This window comes from Montipora capricornis, chromosome 7, assembly GCF_036669925.1.
Source record: "Montipora capricornis isolate CH-2021 chromosome 7, ASM3666992v2, whole genome shotgun sequence".
Classification (NCBI taxonomy): Eukaryota; Metazoa; Cnidaria; class Anthozoa; order Scleractinia; family Acroporidae; genus Montipora; species Montipora capricornis.
Window position 1 is genome coordinate 3,877,665 of NC_090889.1, and position 7,500 is coordinate 3,885,164.

Consider the following 7,500-nt stretch of genomic DNA (forward strand, 5'->3'; position numbering starts at 1 on the left):
ATAAATTCCGATTTTAATCTAATTCTGTTAGACGTGAGGCTGTTTCAAGTCTCTCGCTATCTGAAATCTACTCCTTCGCGTTTGTGTTTATTTTTTGTTGCAGTTGTTTTGTCACAGAGGGAGGTCAAATGTATTGCTCGGAGGGGTGTAGTACATTGCTTTTATCCAATGAAATCACTGCCTCCTAATTCTATTGTCCATTTGCTGCACAGAAAACTAAATTCTTCCCAGAGTATAAGTCGGATACCTTTCAGGTATTCCGAGTAAAAAATAAAAACTAGCGATGTGCAAAGCATCATAGTCAAATTCTATTACAACGCAGAGTTTTATTAACAAAAATGGGACAAAATCCACTCTTTGATGGTTGTGAAACTGTTTTAGCAGGTTCATGTCTTTTTTTCTGCTATGCATTTGCAATTAAAAAAGGGCGAGGTTTGATTGAGTCCAGTTAAATTTTGTATGAAATTAGCATTCAGATTGAACTCATCCAATGAAAAGTCGAGGATTTCGATCCGCGTTCTCTTGACGTTGCAGTAAAAAAGCTCTCTTTATGAGTCCTTTTCCCAGTTTCCAGTTAGATCAATACAGTGTCCTGCTATTGTTTGCTCTGCTTTGACAGATCTGTAAGGAGACAGCGGAGCCTCCTTTGAGGGCGTTATTTTTTTTTTCGGAGAAAAGCATGACGGGTATCGCTCCAACAAGGCTAATCCTGGAATAGGATAGGGATTAACGAGAAGGGTTAGAGGTAAAGATGAACTGGCAGGGAAGAAAGGTTCCTGCTCAGATACTCGCTGTGGATGGTAAGTCATCAAACTAACGTGGTTATTTAATTAATCTTTTTATGAATTCACTTGGTCTCGATTGTTTAATTAAACTGCTAGATCGTTTTAAATGTTCATGATCTTCGAAGCACGTGGTTCTTCTGACGAAAATGTTTATCTTTTTAAATTGGATGTCGATTGTTTGTTTGCCTGTCGAATCATTTCGCTAACCTGCAATTCGCTAACGGACTAAAGCCGCAGCAACACGAGTGCCTTTTTTGCTCGCGCAGGTGATGCAATAATTGTGGCGCATAGCCAGCTCGAGAGGATTGCCTCACGAGCCACTTCGGGTTGTAAATTTGAAACAAATCGCATCACCTGCACGAGCAAACAATCCCTTGTGTGGCTGCAACTTAAGATGATTGCCTAACTTTGTCAACTTCCGATGGACTGTGCTATTCAGCTGTTTTTAGCACTACGGAAAAAAGAGACATGACACTTTTGAATTTGAAGAACATGTTTCAATGCTTCAAACATGGATTACCTTGTAAATTTAATTTTTATACTCACTATGGCTGTATGGCTGATCATGATTTTTGAAGTATCAAAACATGTTGCCTCGAATTCAAAAGTGTCGTTGCATTCTTAATATTTGAGATGGACGTTAACGAACTGTTGTTGGCAAAAGGAGGCAATAGCGTATCAAATGCTTCGACTGAGGGCTGCTCAATGGAGCAGTTACTTGCCTGACTCGGCTTTTATTTTTTTACTTGCACTTTTCATGCAAATGCTGGATTGTTAGTATTTATGCTTTGTTATGGATACCATTATTAAATCCCAACAGTAGATGAACTGTTTTCTATTGCTAGATGACGAGAAAAAGTTGAGCACAAAGGATATTGAGTGGTCAGATCTCAATATACCTATCACTGGAGGACACACGAAAGGACTAGGAAACCATGAAGAGAGTTGGCGCAGAGGGCTCGAAAAAGTCGAAGAAAGGTGTGTACAATCATTACCAGTTTATTAGGCCTTAAAAATTGATGTCCACTCGCTCGATCTTAGCACAATCATAGTTAGTGGTTTCGCTAAAGTTTTCAGCCAGTTCGCATTCGGAATGTCAGACGTTTCGCCTGCAAGTTGACTCGCCAACGTTTGTCTGCCCCTACACATGTCAGGCATGAAAACTGTCAGATTTTTCAATTTACACGTCATGCTCTGAAGAAAAAGTTTTTAAGTGCGCCCACGATTACCAAATTGAAAACTTGGTGGAGACAATTTTTGTTGAGATTTTTTGGTTGAGGCAAACAAATTTTGTCACGTGAAATAGAAAGACCAGGTGCGTTGGATAGAAAAGGACTTACATCACAGCAGAAAGGTTATTTAACAATTATTCTATGACATATGAATATTCCATGATATAACGTTTGTCTATAAAAAAAATTATCAGGTAAACAGAGTTGTTTCTTTGATTTGCAATACTTAAATACTATTGGTATCCAAATCCGACACTTCCTACCTTCCATAAAAGCTAACATAATTGTTCGTTTCTTTCCTCTCTATAGGGAAAAGGCCCTTAACTCCACCAAAACAACGGGGTTTCGTGGATGAAACACATGTTGAACCAGTAACTTCTTCTGCTGAAGACCCATATGAGGAGTTTTTGAAAGGACAGAGGAAAAGACAAGCTGTTTGGAACCCAGAACAAGCCGCTAGAAGAGCCAAAGTAGTCCACACTCCAATTCCCAGTATTGGACTGGAACTACAATCTTAGACAAAAACCTTGAAACACTTTGAACATTCTCGCACCGTTTTCGTCCCCCTCCCTTTTTCAATGTTGGTGTAGCCAGTCAAAGAGGAAAATGTCGCCTCAACACTGTCAAGGGGAAAGGGGTGTTTCAAGGATTTTTGGCGAGGATTGTGTGAGTTGCAAAAAGCCATCTGGTTAATATCAGACGTTGTCATTTATTGTTAAGTAGTTTTCTTGAATAGTCCAGAAAGACGGCGCTAGCTGGGAAGATCTTGCTGTAACTTTTGCTTGACGCAAGCTAGGAAAGATATGAATTGTCTAGATTTCGGTAGAAATAAATAGGAAATGTTATTTTAGGTCTTTAAAAATAACATTTGAATACAGCCTGGCCACAATAGTCACGGGTAGGAGAATTGTTTTTTTCTCAGACATAAAGGTTAAGTGTGATTAGTCACACAGTTCAATGAAAAAAGCAAGTATGGTGTACAATAGGAAAACCTCGGCGGAAGAACGAGCACTCGTCAGATTTCTGTACATGGAAAGGAGGTATTCTCTGCGAGAAATTGCAGCAAAAGTGGACCGATCTGCAGCAACAGTAATGAGAGTGCTAAAAGAATTTAACACTCCTTCAACGTATTCGGAAACTCACGGAAAGGTCACCCACCAAAGAAGAGGAAGGCCAAGAAAGTTGTCATCCAGAGAAGAGAGACTCCTTATAAGGGCTCTTCTCAAACTGAGGCGTACAGAAGGTAACTTTACTGCCAAGGGACTCATGAATGAGGCAAACATCTCGGAAAGTGATGTGTCAGTTCGCACTGTGGGAACTTTTATCTCCAAGCCCAGAAAAAAGGGCTGCTTACTAACAATGACAAGAGCTTGCGCGTTGCATTTGCCAAAAAGGTGAGAGAAGAGTATGACACGGAGTTATGGACTCATAAAATTGCTTTCTACTTGGACGGAGTTGCTTTTGCGCACAAGACCAACCCGCTTGATTAAGCACGAGCTCCTACTGGAAGGATCTATCGCAAAAAATCTGAAGGTCTCAACCAATTTTGCACCGCGAAAGGGAGTAAAGTTGGATCTGGAGGGAAGGTAGTCAAGTTTTTAGTGGCGATTTCATACAATGTAGGAGTTATTTTATGCCACGAATATGAACATATGACGGGAAATTTTTTGCGTCTTTTATTGAAAACACTTTTGAGCAAATGTTTGTGCAATCAAAGAAAGGAAATACAAGACTCTTCATTCAAGACAATGACCCAAGCCAGAATTCAGCAGTCGCAAAGACTGCTTTGCAACAAGTGAGGGCAAAATTGCTTAAGATATTGCCACACAGTCCTGATCTAAATCGAATAGAGAACATGTTTAAATCAGTCAGTGACAACTTGCATGACAGCGCTATTGAGGAACAATTAGAGCGAGAGAGTTTCACGCAATTCAAGGAAAGAGTGAAAAATACAATTGTTCAGTTTCCAGTAGCCAAAATAAACAATTTAATAGAATCCATGGACAGGCGTATACAACTAATACTAGAAACACAAGGACAGAGACTAAAATATTAAGTATGTATCTTTATGTTTTCAGATAAATATAATGCAATTGACATTTACAAAATTATCCTATTGAATATTATATAATAATCACTGATAATAGTTTGGAACTACCATGTAATATTTATTACTTTGTATTTGGCAACAGATGTAAAAAAGGAAATCTGCAGTGTCTATGTACTGTGCATGTTTTGCCTTAGTCGAATCACGTGCGGTAAAGGTCACAACGGTTTACCGTTGTCAAAATAGAAGTTGGTCTGTTGACAATCTTATTTTATTACATGTCATGGTTAACCGTTGTGAAAAGGCTGAATTTCACGATGGCATTGAGGCTGTTCTTGAAAATTCATTTCAATTATAACTAATGTCTTCTACAAGGTGATTTTCAACCGAGAAATACGACTCAGGAATGCGATAAAAGGCAAAACCTAATGGTAAACCGTACGGTTTACCAGCGTTTGTTTACACTTTACACTCCGTCACCATCACGCAATACTGTAAAGTTGCATAATACGTTTATTGGAATATGCTGAGATTCGCCGATTTTGGTGGGAACTCGTTCAACACTTATCCCGAACTGTTGTCGTTACTGTTTGGGGACAGAATTAATTTGGCGAAACATTTTGGACAAGGCGGAACGTTTCTTTGCTCGCCGGGTGGAATCTGCGAAAAGAAGTTGAAGATTTTCCACCTTACTCGCATCATTTCGGTCTCCCGTTCATCTATGCAGCCTCCCTTAATGAACACTAACTCATGCTTGCCTGTGCAGAATATCGCAATGTCTTTAGTGTAGTGGCACTTCGGTGCTGGCAAATGAACTGTCTGCCCCTCCAACAGAAGAAGCATATCGTGCCAAGGCAAGACCTGTGGACTCCAGCGAAAGTCATTAAGAAAAATAACCTCGGCAGATTCAGCGCCAACCCAAGCAAAATTGCTAGTAGCGGGATTACTAAATGTAAACGGGTTTAGTAAAAAGGTCTTGCCACAATTGGCACTACCATAGATTAGAATATTTCGGTACTTGCCGCGTCCTTTCTCAAGTAGCTCACGCACAGCACTCTGAAAACTTCCACCTCTTAAATTATTGCGTGCGAGAGTATCCTCTGCAACTTCCAACCACTCTCCATTGCAGTTAGCGATACATGGACCTTCTAGAGCTTTTTGTAGTATGTCCATCCTTGTCATTTGTTTCCTTTTTAATTTTTCCTCTGCTTCCTCCACTTCCCATCCTACTTGTATGGCCTCGTCAACAACTTTACTTCCTCTGTTAGCGATGAATTGCGCTAAATCTTCCTTTCCCTCTTTCATCTGTCGAGAGGCTAGAGCAAGAAGCTCTAGCCTGGACTTTATTCCTTTTGCTACGACTAGCTTTGATACATCGAAAATACTGAGTCGAGGTGCCTTCTGTTTTCTGGTTTTCTTTGCTTTTCTCCTCGTTCCACCGCGTTCCGTTGTTGTCAGACTGGCCTCTTGTGTTCGAGGTGGGGCGCTGTTGACCAAATCTGGATGATTCATAGACTGAACATACTCGGGATCTTCTTTTGTTGTGTATCTCCAGGCGCTATAATAATTGGAGTGAACAGACGAAAAATTCACTTGAATGGAATGGTTGTCATCGAGATAATTTCGCACACGCAACCATCGGCGTGGATGCAACAGCTTTAATGCCATGTGGTAATGCGTCCCCCCTGAAGAATGCTGCTCTTGACTACAAACCAACTGCACAATATCAGCTAACCCGCTCCTTGTCTCATTGAATGCTTCCACCACCATTCTAGCAAAACAATCTCTCGTTTGAAATTTTTCAAGATTGGCTTGACTGTAAGTAATTAAATACACGCTACGCACTTCGCGATGCAAAAGCCTCTCTCGCGATCCCACATGGAGGTCTTCTGAACGTCCATTATCGTGCAAGTGTTCACTTCCCTGGTCACTTTCCTCCTCTGACGTGTCTTCAATACTCTCCTCATAACAGTTAAAATCTTCTTCAGAAGTTGCCATTATCAAAACAAAAATTTACTAGCGTTATAATCCTCTTCGCACTTTTACACAACAACAGCAACAACACATAATACCCACGCGTTGCCCTAACAATAACTTTCTAAGTCTCACTTTCATCTTCTGCGCATGCTCAAAGAAATTCCCGCCACTTCAGACAATCTTAGACAAAAACCTTGAAACACTTTGAACATTCTCGCACCATCTTCGTCCCCCTCCCTTTTTCAATGTTGGTGTAGCCAGTCAAAGAGGAAAATGTCGCCTCAACACTGTCAAGGGGAAAGGGGTGTTTCAAGGATTTTTGGCGAGGATTGTAGCTTGCAATGGAGGCTAATGCGGTGGAATACATTAAAAAGTATTTGAATTTGAAAAGATTCCCCTACATAGCCTTCACTGCAAGCTAGTTCCAGTCCAATACTGAGAATACGAGTATGGTCTATTGAAAACCAGGAAATGCAGCAAGGAGAGACTGTTACAGCTTCCATTACCCACGGGACGAATCCCTACCGGGTTTTCATGGTGATGAAATATGCCAATTGAAAAAAAAAACTGGAGCGTGTGAGCTTCTTGAAGAGAAGCTTGCAATTCTTCAACAACCAAAGAGGCAAGCAGCTGAGAGAGACCTTCTACACGAAAATTTTTGCAAGGCAAGTGACATTTTTTTTTTCATTTTCCCTTCTTAACATCAACGGCATCATTGACATGAACGCGATTTCATTTACGCCCTCTGTTTGCCACCATTTGAGACCGTTGCCGAAACCGAGTCAATTTTAAAAAAGCTGCCAAAGGTGGAGCGTTTTCAAAACGGTAATTTTGATCTGTCCTGTGAACAGCGAAACTACATCGATTTGAATACGGTTACTATTTTGGTGCAAAATTCACATTGTTCAATTCAAAGTAGTGAATCTCTGACATAGGGCTGCCAAAATGGTTCCGTATGAACATTCCCAGACCGCATCGACTTTGACACTTTTTCGAGGTCGTGAAATTGCAGCGATGTAATACTGCGTTCATATAAACGATCCCCAAAAGCTTTGATATGGGATTAAGTATCATTTACTTTTTTTTGCGAGAAAAGAAACGTTTTTGTAACAAGCAGTTGCCACCAAGGAAGTAATTGATTTATGATATTACGCCCACCTGATGTAGCTTTTACTGGATTTCAGATGGTTGACAAGGTAGAATCAATCATCAAGTCAATGGACAGAAGGGTGTGCGAGAGGTTGGACAGGATCGAGGATCTCCTGGTGGGTTGGAGGGTTCTTCAGTGCCTGCTCCTATCGCCATTGAATTGATGAGTTTTTATTGTATACATCGACAAAACCATTTCACTTCTGGAAAATGTTTTCCCGGTAAAACATGGGAATCCACAGATCTGTATAAATTCCCAAGTGATAAAGCCCAACATTAGTAACATCTTTCGAAAGCTAAAACGAAATAA